Source organism: Caretta caretta, chromosome 10 (genome assembly GCF_965140235.1).
Source record: "Caretta caretta isolate rCarCar2 chromosome 10, rCarCar1.hap1, whole genome shotgun sequence".
Classification (NCBI taxonomy): domain Eukaryota; kingdom Metazoa; phylum Chordata; order Testudines; family Cheloniidae; genus Caretta; species Caretta caretta.
In genome coordinates, this window is record NC_134215.1 from 8301558 (window position 1) to 8316952 (window position 15395).

Below are 15395 nucleotides of genomic sequence, written 5' to 3' on the forward strand. Positions count from 1 at the left end.
AATGGTTGCACGCGCACACACACAAAAACCCACCCACCCCAAACCCCCTCGCGCTCCCAGGGTCCGGGCTGGGAAGAGGGGAAAGGGGAGGGGGCTGCTCCAGGATCGGATGGACATTGCTCCCTAGCCAATAGCAGGCTCTCTTAGCTGCTAACAAAAGAAACCTCTGGCCAATCAGAGGCAGGGAAAAAGAGGGTGGGCACTTGTGGGGCGAGCGGAAGGGGGTGGGGAGCAGGGCGTCTAGGCTTGGTGGACGCGTGCAGCCAACGGGGAGCCCTGACAGCTGGCGCTGCGGGACTCTGCTGGGGGAAGATGCCTGTAGTTGCATCCTCCAGCCGGTCTGATTGCAACTGTTTCCATGTGGGCACATCCCCTTCCCGGAAGGAGCTGGAGGGTTTCTCCTGAGCTGGCTGGATTGGGATTGGTTTGCAATGGGTGCCTGCTCTGGGTTGTGTTTCCCACCTCCCTCCCCCGGTACAGGCCGCTCACCTCCTTGCAAAGTGCGTTCGCAGAGGGGCGGGATTTATTATTATCATTCGTTGTTTGCAAAGGTTGAAGTTGCAGCCGGTTACAGCTCTCCTGGCCCCCCATCCTTATGGGATGTCTGGATAATGACCATTATTAGTTCCTGGCTGCAACCTGCTTAAACCCCCAGGCCAAAAACTCCAGCAGCTGCGGGGAATCTTTATAGAATAACATGATGGGTTTGCCCCAGGGGTCCTTGGTCAAAATTACCCCTCCTCCCCACACACTGAGTTTTGTGAAATTTGTTACTTAGCTGCTGCCCTGCCCTCCACCCCAGAGGTGGCTGCATGTCAGTGGTCTTTGGGGCCCAATCCTACACCCCTAATTCCTGGTCCAGTCAATGAGAATAATCATGGGAGGAAAGGCGGGAAGGTTGCAGGGTCAGGCCGATTGTCTGCAAAGCACTTAGGAATGAAATGTGGTATTCACATTTCAAGTACCATCATTTATTACTGTTTGGACTGTTTTTATTGTCCACTCTATAACATCACAGCTGGGAGCCATTTTTTAATAGTTCCTGTACTTCAAAAATAGGAAATGGATCCAGGTTTCATCATAGAAAATTACAGCCAGATCCAGCCCTGGTGTTAGGGGGAGAGGAGGCTGCGCAATGAATGCAGGAAAGGGCCTTGTGTTCTGTTTGATACTTCTCTGCACAAACTCCAGAGTCCACCATGAGCTGCACTGGGTCACTGCAGAACGGCTACCAGATGGCATCGTACAGTATAGGTCAAAATGTGTTTTGGTAAGAGAAAAAAATATGCAGGGCTAAGCAATAATAATATAGAAATAAAATTGTTTTGTGAGTCTGACGGTCAGGAGCCGCGCGTGAGCCAGAGAACCCCCAGGCATGCCTGACAGAGACAGAAGACCCTGCTTTTAAAAACAGAGATGAAATCTACGGGTTCCTGCCGCAGATTCATACTGGAGCCAAAAGACTGTGTTTGCGGATATACCGACAGGAACCACAGTACCAAATAACAAAATCACCTACTTAGGAAGGTGGTATAGCCTAATGAATAGAGTATTGGACTGGACCTTAGGAGAGCTCGGTTCTGTTCCCAAATCTGCTACTGGCTTGCTAGGTGACCTTGAACAAGTCACTTTGGCCCACATTGTCAAGTAAACCATTGAAATCAGTGGAAGTTAGGAGCCCTGATACCTTTGAGGATCTGGGCCGTTCTCTCTCTGCATCTCAGTTTGCCCATTTGTAAAATGGGGATAATGCTACTGCCCTCCTCTGTGAAGTGTTTTGCCCACTCCTGATTAAAAGTGCCACATAACAGCTAGGTATAATTATTAGGAAGATGTTTGTGAACACAACAGATTCAGTCCACAAGATGTTATCTTGTACTTTGCAATACTAAACATTAATATAATGTTCATGCACCCCAGTCATTCCCTCAGTCTTTGCTTTGTTACACTGCTATTTAGTCTATCTTGAATTCTGTTCTTTACAAAGGTGAGGGTGTTTCTACCAACTTGATAGTGTTCTGACTGTTTGCAGTACATCGATGTGCACACCCATTTGGCTTATTAATTAGAACAGATATTTAGGTGCCATGGGTCACAGTATGTATTGCAGAGTCCAAGAAGGACACAACCAGAAAAACAGAGAAACATTCCAGCTTTAAAGTCCACACCCACCCTGTGTTTGTTCCATACTGTATTATAACCCCTCTGGACTTAGACTATAAACTCCTTGGGGGAGAAAATCTTTTTGTTTGTTCAGCACATTTTTACCCTGTGGAAAGCACCAAATGTATCTACAGAGTAAATATAATCTACAGGCGGTACCATAAATCTACAGTAGACGTAATAATGAATATAAAGATTGGGTTATTGAGGGCCCCACCCCCACCCCAAAAAACTACAGGGTTCTTATTATTTATATTACATTAGCAGTTAAAAGTCCCAACCTGAGATCAGGGCCCCATTGTTTTAGGTGCTATACAAACACAGTGGGAGAAGCAGTCCCTACCCTGAAGAGCTGTCAATCTAAACAGAAAGGTGAAGGGACTTGCCCAGGGTCCCACAACAGGGTTGGTGGCAAAGCCATGAATAGAACCCAGATGCCATGGCGCCCAGGCAACTGGGACATCCGCCCCCCTCAGTGGGATAAGGCTTCTAAAGAGGTGATTTTTCCAAGCCCAAACATTCATCTTCTTCACACAAGTTCTGTGGTGTGCCCACCCCAGCCCCGCCCAGATCAATGGAGGTAGCCGTTGACTGATTAGTTCAACAAAAGGGAAAGGTACATTAAATGACTGTCTAAGGCACAGGAGCCAACTGACTAAACTATGGCCAAGTTCATCCAGGTTAGGGATCTGCGTGTTGGTCAACACTCCCCCACCATGAGAAGCAATGGTATCGTCTCCAGAAGGTCCTTCTTGGAAATCACAGCTGTGGTGATGAGACAGCCCTCATTGGCCTGCTGTCGCCCTGGAGAAGTGGAGCAGGATGCACGAGCCTGTTGTCTGCAATGGACAAATTCCACATATGATTATTGTCATTTCCTTGGGCTATTGCTATGTATATGGAGAATCTTAGGGCTTGTCTACACCACGCAGCTTTTAGCGGCAAGGCTGTGTCGACACAGCCCTGTCGACACAGCCTTGCAGCTCAAAGTCAGCGTGTGTAAACACTCTTTTGCTGACAAATTACTTCCCGCCCCTTGAGCGGCGTTAGCTTTGTCAGCAGGAGAGCGCTCCTGCCGGCAAAGCCAGGCTCACACTGCCGCTTGCCCCGGCAGAACTTTTGTCTTTCACAGGGGGGGCTTTTCGAAGTACCTGTGAAAGACAGAAGTTTTGTCGACAACTTCGCAGCGTTGACATACCCTTAGAGGCACCAATCCGGCTGTGGCACCATTAACACAATAGGAAGTGACAGGACCCAGAAATATCCCTTGCCCCTTTGAATAGTCACATGCAAACACCTCCTGCTTTACTAGAGCAGAGGTAGGGGATTTGGATACCATTAATTTTAAAATGAGCTGGATGCTTAAAACCCTTAGGCAGCTCAGGGAAGCTTAGTCTAGCCATTCAGCTGATCCCATAAAATACTGGCAAAACTCTGATTTGACCTCTAACCTTATAGATTGGATTTACAGCCTTGAACGACGAACAGAAACTCTTCCCAGGTGTTCAGGGTCCTGCCACATGTCCAAAGAGAGGAAACATGCCCTATCTCTCAGCAGCCAGCTGTCTAACCCATAGGGCCCTGCTATTAGGAGAATCTGTGTGTTCCTTCATTGGTTTATTCTGCCTGGTAAAGAACCAGTTTCCTTGAATTAAAAATAGCGCAAAGAAGTTGAGTCAGGTTTGAAAGGGAAATGAATCGAAAACAGAAGGAGTAGCCGAGCAGTGCAGGCTCGTGGATCTGTTTTGTTTCATTCATAACAAAAGCTCACAAGCTGATAGGCAGCACCTGGGAAGAGAGCACCTCATCTGCCCATCAACTGCTAGAGGAAAGAACAAACTGGACAGACAGGCCACATCCTCTAAGGTATATTGACCCTAATTGCCTGGGAGGATCTGAGCCCTAGATCCTACAGCTCAGCCACAGCATCTCTCCACACCATCTCTCCACTCTCACTTGACTTCCAGTCATCCAGCCCTGCTGTCCTCTTTGATGTAGGGCCCAGATCTTGCCAGACTGGCCAATCCATCTCCAAATTGTCCTCCTGCTAATAAATAAATAGTGCTGTGATGGCTGTTTGTTCCCGGGAGAGGAGTTTTACCACAGCCAAGCCTGTCTGAGCACCTCACGGATGCAGCCGCCGCTTGAAAAATGAACATCAGGCTCATAGATTCAAAACAAATCTCTTTATTGAAAGAAAAGCAGGCCTGCAAAGGGACACATGCTGCCACCCCTCCTGAGTCTGTCTCACCTGAGCCAGACTCCCACTGGAGCTGAGGGGTGAACACAAGAGACAGGCCCCGAAAGAACAGCGTCCTGGGAAATGCACTGACTGGGGCATTAGGGGAAGCAGCCTGTTGGGATGTCCCAGGTTCCAAGACAATTGGCAGCTTTCATCCCAGGATCTCAAAGAGCCTCAGAGACACTGGGGGCCCATGGCAGAGCCTATGACTCCCCGCTGGGTGCGAGTATCTCTCTGAATGCTGGAGCAGACAGGAATCTTTCCACACGGACACCTGACGGCTCTGTGGCTAATGTGCTCCTCCTCCCTGGGAGAGACAGCCCTGTGGATCAACACAGCCTCCGCGATGCTCCTTGCCCCATGTTACAGGGGAAACTGAGACAGGGAGAGGTGAAGGGACTTGCCCAAGATCCCACAGCAAGTCAGTGGCACAGCCAGCAGGAGAACTTAGGAATCCTGGCACCCACTCACACTGCTACCACCACTGTGCACCCCACTTGTCCACAGAGCTTGGGCTAGAACCCAGGCATCCTGACTCATGGGAGTGTGGTATCCCTTGAAAGGTGTTCTGCCGATCAGCTGGGCACATGCTGCCCTTGCGTTTGGACCAGGCTATTACCAAGTCACAGGGTTTCGCAAGCCTCCTGCCTTTTATTTCCTGAATGGTCTGGGCTGTAATTATGGGTAATGTGGGGGATGTTGGCCCTCGAGCAGATCCCTGTCTGGGTGAGCGACGGGCAGGGCAAGCCGGCCAGCGTCAGACACGCTGAGCTGCAGGCTCTGGAGCCATAAGCCAAAGTCAGGAGTTGGTCAGGAGAAAAGGCAAAGATGGCTGCTGCTGCCACCTGCGTGCAGGAAGTAAGGAATGTTCCATGGGGTGAGCCCATCCGGAGCCAGGGTCCAGATACCAAGGGGCAGGGGAGCCCCGGCTCGTTCCCGCCCCGCACGCCTGGCACCGGGCAGGGGAGCCCCGGCTCATTCCCCACTCTACATGCCTGCAGCAAGAGCTGGGGTTTCTGCAGAGGTGGTTTGCTCATGCTCCCTAAGGAACAAACAAAATGGCTTCCTTTGACTCTGGAGCGCTACTCACTCCCTTACAGTGACAGGCCTTGCAGCCGTGAAGCAGGTGGCTCAGCCAGGTCTGGCCCACCCAGTCCAGATATCCTACTGCTGCAGGAGCACATTGCTCCTGGCCTAAGGGCCCTTTCAGAGAACTGGGCCAGCTCCCCTCGCCTGCACCTGCCCGTCTCCTCCTGGCAGCTCTGGAACACGACCTGGGGCCATCTCTGCTCTCGGGCACTGCGAGTCAGTGACACACAGCGGCCCATCGCAGGGCCCAGTGACAGGGCTCTGAATCAGAGGCTTCCAAGCAGCAAACGAGCTGGACGCCGCCCGCTGCTTCCTCCTTTGGGGCTACGGGCTCTGATCTGGGGATGTCAGCCTCAGACACCCCTGAGCCCCCACGGACACCAAGCCTTTCTGTAGGGACGTCTGATTCTGCAGCCCTTTATAAACAGGGAGTTCACGCCCCAGCGGGGCAGGTGTGGTCCCTGCCGCGGGGAAGGGGGGTAGCTTTAGTTTATAACGGGGCACAGCAGCTCCCCCCACCCCTTACACACACCCAGACCAGCAGCTGCTGGGTGATGCACTCAGTCACTGTATACCTTAAGATCCCTGCTCCCAGCCCCTCCAGTCTCTACTGCTCCCCATCAGCCTGCCCAGCTGACGGCAAGCTGCGAACACCTTCTAGTGCCTCGGCTCCAGGGGAATATTAACCTCAGGATCCCCCTGCCAGTGTTTATGATGGCATAAAGCATGGGTGAGTCCCCCCCAACCCTTCAGCCCCATTTCACAGCTAGGGAAACCGAGGCACAAACCAGGGCAGCATCACACAGCACATCAGCGGCAGCACTGGGATTAAAACTCAAGTGTTCCTGGCTCCCTGCCCACACTTCTGCCTGGGGAGACCAGTGAAAGTTCCAGATTGTGCCATATTCCCCTGGGAGGGCAGCAAGGTCTCAGGTGTGACACAGGGCCTTGGCTTTCTCTCTATGCCCACTGCAGAGCAAGGCACTGCTATCCTGTCAGCGATACAGTTGCTGTACAGTCAGCAGTTCCCCATGTGGGTAAAAGGGGAGAGATCTGTATGGCAACGGCTGCCATTTCCCTGTCTTCTTGGTGGGTCCCACAGCGCCGCCCCACAGCCTAGGCCCCCGAGTTTGACTAGCCCATCCGGATTAGGCCAGACCAAGCCAGCTCCAGGTCCAAACAGCTGTGGCTTATTTGCCACAAACAGATACTTTTGTGGGGTTGGGAGGAGCAGCCGGCCTGTGCTGCATTACATCGAGATTTCCTGCGCCCCCCGCAGCGATCACTAAAGCTGTGTCTCACTTTCTTCACTAGACTAAGACTGTCCAGGTTGTTTTTACTTAGCTGCCTGCCACAGACTCTTCTCCACCATCTCTCCCTCCTGCCTTCCTCAGTGAAACAATTGGTGTTCCTTCTTGGGGGTTGATCCACACATCCAGACCGAACTGCGGGCTCATGAAAAGGTCAAGGTTGCTCGGTGGTAAGTAATCCCTAAAGGCTATGAGACATATTCTGCTTTTAGTGGCACCGATGTAAAGCCAGTGGATCTCCATTGTTACTCCAGATTCACAGCGGCCTGACATCTGGACCGGTGTTTGGGGCCCTATTCCCCATAATCTGCTCATCTGTTTCCTTCTCCTAGCAGAAACATGCACACGAATTTTGCTCTCAAGGGAATATTTCATGCTGAGAGCATTGTGTTGATCTCTGCCCCCACAGGACTCACCTACTCCTAGCAACAGGCTTTGGATTTCAGGCACCCCTGTTTCACTCTTTTCCCATTGTAAAGCTCTAACCCTCTAACCAGCAGCAAATATCGCCTGTTAGCAGAGCTTGGCAGGTAGCTGTCTCCAGCAAAGGTGCCCAGCCACCCCTCCACCACCTCAATGAGGTGAGCGCACCTGGCAGCCCCCTTTCATTCATTTGGCTTCGGAGCCTAATGGAGCCATTGAAATGCGCTGGTGGTGAAAGCAAGAGCCAGCCTAGTTACAAAAACCAAACAAAGGCAGTAAATGCCAGAACAGCTGTTGCTTCAACAGGAAGGTGGCACAGCTGTCATAAAACACACGAAATGCAAGAGTTCCTACCGGGAGCTTAACTCCACTGCACTGCACATCCTGGGAGTTGGGGGGGGGGGAGGCTGTACTTTAAAACCTAAAGGACCTGTTTACACTAGACTGTTTTACCTTGATTGCCAATTAACTTAAAAGTTAACACACCCTTGTCAAGGCTGAGTTGAAGCTCCCTATGTAAGTGATCAAGGCTACAAACCTTAGGGCTCAGGCTAGGAGACAAAAGGCCATACATTTGGTTGTATGTTTAGGGCCAGATTCTGCCCTCCCTAAGTCTGGATTAATTTTCATGTGTATACAAGCCCTGGCTCTGAATAGTATTTACGCTGTACATAGTGCCACTGGAATGAAAAAGACTATGTGAGGAGTAAGGCACTATTCAGACCAATTTCAGAGTAGCAGCCGTGTTAGTCTGTATTCGCAAAAAGAAAAGGAGGACTTGTGGCACCTTAGAGACTAACCAATTTATTTGAGCATAAGCTTTCATGAGCTACAGCCCACAGTCCTCCTTTTCTTTTATTCAGACCAAGGAAAAGTGCCGGAGTCCAGCCCTAAAAGAAACAGGAAGAGCATAAGTGCAACAGGGCAGCCCCCTGCAATTGTGACTGGCTTCTTAAAATAATGAATGTGGGGTTCTTTTTATTTGCTTCCTGGTGTTTCCACCTTTTTTGAGGGGAGGTCATATGAGAGGCAGCTTTGCCTTATGGATAGAGCACTGGAATAGGCCTCAGGAGATCAGGGTTCTATTCCTGGCTCTCCCACTGGCTTGCTGGGTGATTGTGGGTAAGTCACATCACTGTGTTGTGCCTCAGTTTCCCTGTCTAAAATGGGGGTAATGACACCCTACTTTTTGTATAGCACTTTGAGCTCTACTGATGCTAGGTAGTAGCCAGGTGTTCTTACTATTATTTTCAAGTTTTTTCCACAACCATGAGGGCTAGAAACATAATTATTTTTAAAGTGACAGTTGAGTTTCTCTCATAATCACAGGAGTCCAGGAGCTGGCGCTTTAAGAAAAAAAACACCAAATGCCACAGAATTGGGCAGTGCTGCCCTAGGAGCCTTTGTGTTTGCCGTCGCGTCTCAGAACGGCACCACCTGAATGTTGCAGCAGCATAGTTTTCTGCATGTAATTACGGACACGTATTTATCCAGCGTAACTCACTGGAGACAAGGCCGGAGGGAAGAGGAATACACCCAGAGGCCTGGGCGCGCCAAGCCTGCTCCCTCCCCTCAGTCGCAGAGGGAATTTAAATTGAGAACTTGCCAGCTAAGGGGCTCTGGGGCTAGGCATCCTCAGCTGAACCCCCCGCAACGGCTGCAGGACTACCGAGAACGGCCAACCACGGTGCAACCCTGCACAGCACATCCCACCTCTCCCTGCGAGACACTGCACTTCTTATGTGGTCACCTCTGAAATATCCTTCCACCAAGCAAAGTAGTCCTTCTTTCTCTTTGGCATTGGAGTCAAGGTGTCTTAGAAGCTGGGTGGCAAAGGGCTGGGGTTTGACTGTGTTTCTATGAACAAAGGAAGAGTTGGTTTAGATCATAAACATTTACTGGGGAGGGGGAATTATTCCAATGACCACGATTTGCTATAGCCCAGCTAGCCTTGTCCAGAGCACACAGGTCTTGCACGGACATCTGGATGTGGTGGGGGGCAAGGGGTGGGGCCTTCAGGCTGGGACTGAGGTGCAATCCCTGGCCCCTAACCCAGGCGTGCAGCTTTGAATGACAAAAGACTGGGTCCCTCCAGAGGGCAGGGCCTGGGCTCTTGACTCAGATGCGGGTCTGGGCGGGAACCTCTCTGGTCTCCCTCTCATCCCCAGGAGACCCAGTCAGGGAGGGAAAGCTCCCAGTTTATCACAGGCCTCCCCGCCCGGGCCCGAGGCAGGGCGCAGCTGACAGCTCTGGCAGTTTCAGTGGCACGGCTGAATGCAACCCAGCAGGTTTGCAGCGAGGCTCTTCCTGTCCAGCTGGATTGCTGAGAGAGTGCGGGCTGAATTCTGCACCGATCCACACCCCGGGAGAGACCACTGGCTCCGGCTGGGTCACTGTCTCTCTGCTGAAAGCACCAGGGTGCTTGCTCAGCCACACGGGGCAGGAACGGCTGGCAGAGTGGGAGACACACAATGAAGTTATATGCACTCACACTGCCCCACTGGCCTCTAGCCAAGGGCACTGGGGCAAGCCAGGCATATCCTGTGCTCAGCTCCAAGCCCATTCCAAACCCAAGTCTTTTAAGCAGCATTAAACCCAAAGTGCTGTATGCAATCAGTGCAGCACTCTCCGGGTTAATGATCTGAAGGACAAACTCAGTTAATTTCACGCTGCCCTCAGGTACTCTAGTTGTAATGCATTGACAGCTCATAGCTGCATGGAAAGTTACCAAGGGGCAGCTGGGGGGTGATTCAGCAGCCAAGAGATTGGAGTCACCGAAGGTTTTTTTTACTAATTGCTCCCCCACCCGCCCCTGAATGCTCCTGCTCATTGATGTCACAGCATCCTCCGGAGAGGTGTGACATCTGGGAATGGAAGAGGAATCGCTGGCCCGCCTGGCTGTAACTCCTCTATGCATGATCACTGCCACTGTATGGGAACCGGATGCTTCCAATGGCATCCAGTCTCCCTGCCTCACTCATACAGGGGACTGGGGGCCGAGCAGGGTGTTAGCACACAGGGTTTCCATTGCAAGCCCCATTGGGGGGATGCTGGCTGAGGTCACACCTGACACCCAGGTCTCATAGGCTCTCGACATAAGCCCTGTGTGGGGGATGCTGGCTGCAGTGCAGAGGCTGGGTTGGGAGTGGGTGACTCCAGCTAGGGAGAAGTTAGGTCTGCTGATGGAGCTCTGACCCAGCCTGGGATGACTCGTCCTGGGAGAAGCTGGATGTCACACATCAGACTCCTGGCTCCCCCGGGGCAGGGGGCAGCAGTGGCGGGGGCAGGAAATCAGCCGCAGGGCTGCCTGGGCCTTATGCCAGCCACAGGAGAGACTGAACGGGGTTGAGCAGCACCCCAGGCCCGAGGGAGATGCCCTGCTGCAGCTGGTGGTCATTGGCAGTGCTCGCTCCAGCCCATGCTGAGCTTCCTTCTAGCAAGCAACAGGACCCTCCGCACCATGGATCTGCTGCTGGAGTCACTCCTCAGGCATGAGGCAGGGCAGATCCCCGGGCACTAACTCAGCCTGTACTCAAGGGAAATCAATAGTTTCTCCCAGGTAAGGGCTGAGCAAGGAGCCTGGGATTTGGCCCTAGATAATCAGGAAAGATCCATTGCCACAGGATTGTTTATCTACCATAGCACCCACATGGAAGGGGGCTGCTGCTGCTGGAAGCACCCCAGGGACAGACAGAAGGTGGGGGAACATGCATTGTGTCCATCTCAGCTGGGCTTCACCAGGGCTCTCTGCTGAATTTTCTTTTGCAAACAAGAGGGATGCCCATTGAGCTTCTGGTCCTTGTCACTGGACCTGCACAGCCATCAGCCTAGGACAGCAGATTCTCTGGCCTTCCGCTAAGGCACAGAGCCAAGGTCTGGAATCCCTGTGGCACTAACCCTGGGCAAATCTCTGCAAGGTCGGTTAGATCCTGCCTCCCCATATTACCTCTGGAGCTAAAGAAGGACACAGCGGTTGGCTCCATTGCCTGCCCTGCTGTGTGGTGTGAAGCCTCCACCCTGTTCCACTCCAGCTTTGCTTCAAGACATAGGTAGAAGCTCAGGACAGTTTGGTCACCCACTAGGGAGTCTTTCCCTGGTTTGATGTACCAGCTGGGGCAGGGGGTGGCAGTTTTGGAAAGACGTTCATACAGAGCAGGCTGGAATCTGATGAGTCTCTTCAGCTCATACCTAGTGCTGCGCAGTTTTCTGTAATTAGGGCAATTACAGTAATGGAAGAACATCAGGTATTTGATGACGACGGGCAAGAACACGACGACAGGCAAGATGATTCAGCAAACCACCCAAAGCCAAAACACCCGGTAAACAACCTCCAATTCCAGAGCGTTAGGCATCAGGGTTCCAATGTCAGGGAATGCTCTGCTGAGGCAGGGGATGAAATCCTTCCCTGCTCCAGGAGTGGGAGAAGTGCACCGTCAGGGAGGCCCCACCCCAGCTACATTCACCGGCTGGGGAAGAGGATCAAAAGTGCTAAAGTGAAGAGGTAACAGAGAAGCAGGGACTCCCCCGGTCATTGCTAGTGCCTCTTAAGCACAGGCTTTGAAAGACAGCTCCAAAGCAGGCAGGAGACACAGGTAAGAAAGGCCAACATAGGGATGTGACATGAATAGACAGGTGCCGAGGTCTGAGCCCGGGGCACGAGAGTGGATGCAGCGAGAGATCAGCCAGGACCAGGGTGCCTTTGGTTTTACTCCTCTCCATCCGTTCAGACTTTGAATAGAAATAGGTCCATGTGTCGGACAGCCCAGACCAGCTGGGTGCGTGGAGCTGGGTCTGGGTCAGGCCCGGCCGAGTCCAATCTCTATTTTACGTGAACCCCCAAAGGTTTGGGGAGGAGGCTCCGTTAAAGGGTTCTGAGTTCGCCCTGACACTAACACAAAAAGACAAGGGGCTAGGTGGATGCAGAAGTCCAGGTTGGCCTAGAGCACGGCAGAAGCCCCCCAGGGGAAGTCTGCACCGCAAAGGGATGTGGGGGTTTTCCACTCCCTTATACCAGGGGCCCCAGGGAGCCAGGGCTGCCCAAGAAGTGGGTGGAGCTGAGTGGGGAGGAGGCGGAGCTAGGGTGCCGGAGGAGCACCCTGATTTATCATCTCCTGATGAGGAGGCCCCTGACAGAAGTCCAAGAGGTGCCCTGGTGGAAACCCCATCCTCACGGTGCTAGACCCTTAGCTGGCCCAGGCTGGAGTCTCTTACACCTCCCCACAACAGCCTATCAGAGCCCGGCCTGATGGGCCAACATCCAATCCAAAGGGAGGGATGTTTTGCTCCAAAGCCTCTAAGGGTTTGTCTACACTGCACAAAAACCACTGCGGCAACGAGTCTCAGAGCCCCAGACTACAGACTCGGGCTCGCACTATGGTGCTGAAAAGAGCAGTGTAGACGTTCCCCCTTGGGCTGGAGCCCGGGCTCTGAAGCCCAGCGAGGGGGGCGGGGCTCAGAGCCTGAGTGGGAACGTCTACACTGCTCTTTTCAGTGCTGGAGCATGAGCCCCGCAAGCCCCAGTCTGTCCCCCCCGACTCCAACTCGCTGTTTTTTGCAGTGTAGACGCACCCTCGGAGGACATTGCAAAGAGGGAGAGCAGAAGCCAAACAGGGGGGCCTCTCCATCAAAGTCCATGAGAACAGCATCACTGCGAGCCCACTGCCGGCCGAGACAGCATGGCCCTTTGGGAGAGGGTTCTCAGCCCTCCATGGCGCCCTGGCTGGGGCCAGTGTTTGAGTCGCCCACCTGAAATACCCTGGTGGGGAGCTGATCAGAACGCAGAGGGGGCTTGTGTGTTTGTCTGGGGCCTGGAGGGTGCCAGGTCAGCTAGGATCACAAGTCCTTGCCAGCAGAGAGGAGGCTGCAGTCTCGTCCAGAGGTGGTGCGGTGCTGTTCGGGATGCTAATTAATTAGCGGCTGTAAGGCCCCCGCCCAGCTCCTTGCAGATCTAGCTAGCAGCGTGTTATTTCCAGTGGCTTTCCCCTAGCTAGCAGCAGACAGAGCTGCTTTCAATGGCCCCACTTCTCCCCTAAAGATTTTAGTTGGCTGGGGGCTGGTCACATTGCGACCCCTTCCTGCCTTTCTCCGCTCCTTCCCCTCCTGTCACCCGCAGAGTGTTGTGGAAGCGTTTCTCCCTGCTGTGCACCTGAGAGTCATTGGAGGAGACATCTGCCACCGGAGTGTCCGGCCGACAGGGAGATAATGCACTAAGGCTGGCCCCGAAGTCCCTGGTGGGGGAGCCAGGAGCCAGTGCTCGGGGATGGCTTTGAAAGGCACAAGTAGCAGCGAATACAGGGCCAAGCTGCGTCTCCCCTGGCACCAATCAGCCCATCGCTGGCCAGCACTGCCAGGTTGGCCCATCTCTGATACGCGGGGTTTATCTCACACTGCTGCATTACTCTGCTTCACATTTACAGCCCTTGCATTGGATCCAAACTCCAAAGAGCTCAGCTTGGCAGGATGATACCCCCAGCTCAGCACCAGACAACACCCGCACCATCACACAGCCTCCTCGGTCAGCTTCTCCTATGTGACCCCCCACTGGGAATACCCTGAAAGGGATACACAGGCCCAGTCCTGCAGCCAGCTTCAAGTCTGCGTCTGTCTCCGCATGTACAATTTGGGGCACCCCCATCTTGTGCACTGCATAGGTGGGCTCCCAGCCTCTGGATGAGCCAGTACAAATCACTTTGCTGGTGCCAACCTGGCAGAGCCAGTCATAGCTCTCTACCCAGAAGGTAGAAGAGCAGCTTTAATAGGACAAGGGAGTCTCACAGAAGTGTTCATTGCAGGCTGCAGGGACTTAGAGGTTGGCACATGCCTGGTGGGTACATTGCTGCAAATGGGCGTGGCAACAGCTGATTTTGCAAGCTTCATGGAGAAGGCATCTTCCTTCTGTCTCTGTGCTGAGAGGGGAGCTCTGGCCAAAACCCGCCACAAACCAGTGAGAAGATCAGGGTTTAAAGGGAAGGCTGAGTGAAGGGGGAATCTGTTCTCCTACCGTGCATAAGTCCGAAGATCCCAGCTCCAGCCTCTGGCTCCCAGCTCCCCAGACTGGGAGCAGGAAGCACAGGTGAAGTGCTGCAGTGCAGGTCAGTTGTACCACAGCCCAGCAGTGGATAGAGCCCTCCCCTCATCCACCCAGGTCACCTGGCAGCCACCCCAGGAACCTTCCCTTCCTGTTGACCCAAGGGGCGTGGGCCATTCTGGAAAGCCAAGAGGCCGGCACGCAAGGAACCGGGAATCTAGATGTTCAGGCCCAAAGCCACTGAGCCTTCCCACTGCAGGCTCCCTGCTGAATGGGGATCATGACTCCAAAGTGTCTCCCAAGGAGCCTGCTGAATCTGGCCTCACTGCTTTGGATTTTGTTCTTTTCCGCTGAAAGGCCAAGGAAGCAGAATCTTTTCCATTTCCATGTGTTTGCACAGGCTAAGCCTGGCTTGGAGCTCCTGCCTGCAGGCTGGGGCACAGCAAGCTTCTGGCAGAGCTGCAAAGATCAGTGCATTGGACGAGCTGCAGCCCTGGGCTCCCAGGGCTCTAAGCCCCGATACCTAACGAAAGAGAATCCCAGCCCTCAGGGCCAGGTCTGCCTATTCCCTTGCAGCCAGGCCAGGGGTGTAAGCAGAGGCTGCCTTAGTCAATGGTGCCACCTGCTGGTGAGAACGAAGAACAACCAATCCCTAGGGCGGTAGACCAGGAGGCCGCTGGCAGGGAGCTGTTCTTTCTCCCTGAATGCACCAGACAGCCGCATCTCCCAGGGCCAGCCTAGCCTCTCAGCACAACCCTGCTTTTGTAACTAGTCTGGGACACTCTCAGCCTGGCCCAGACATGCTGAGTTGCATCCCTCCAGCAGCTTTTCCACAACACCATCTCCACCTGGCACGGTACAGGCTGGGGAGAAACTGGGTAGCTCCCCCGTACAGCCTCAGCATAGGGCCAGGTGCCCAGAGGGCATGCGCACAGAGTGGCACTCTCAGCTACACACTCCAGGATGTCCTACCATGCAGAGAGCTGGGAGGAAGGAACCAAGCAGAGCACAGAACGAGACACCGTCCTGGCCCACAGCGCTTGCAATTGTTAAAGAACAGAGACCTGGAAGGGCACTGGGGGCAGAGAGAGATGGTCGCAGCACGGCAAGCGACTTCTTTCTCGGATGCACACTAGCCTGT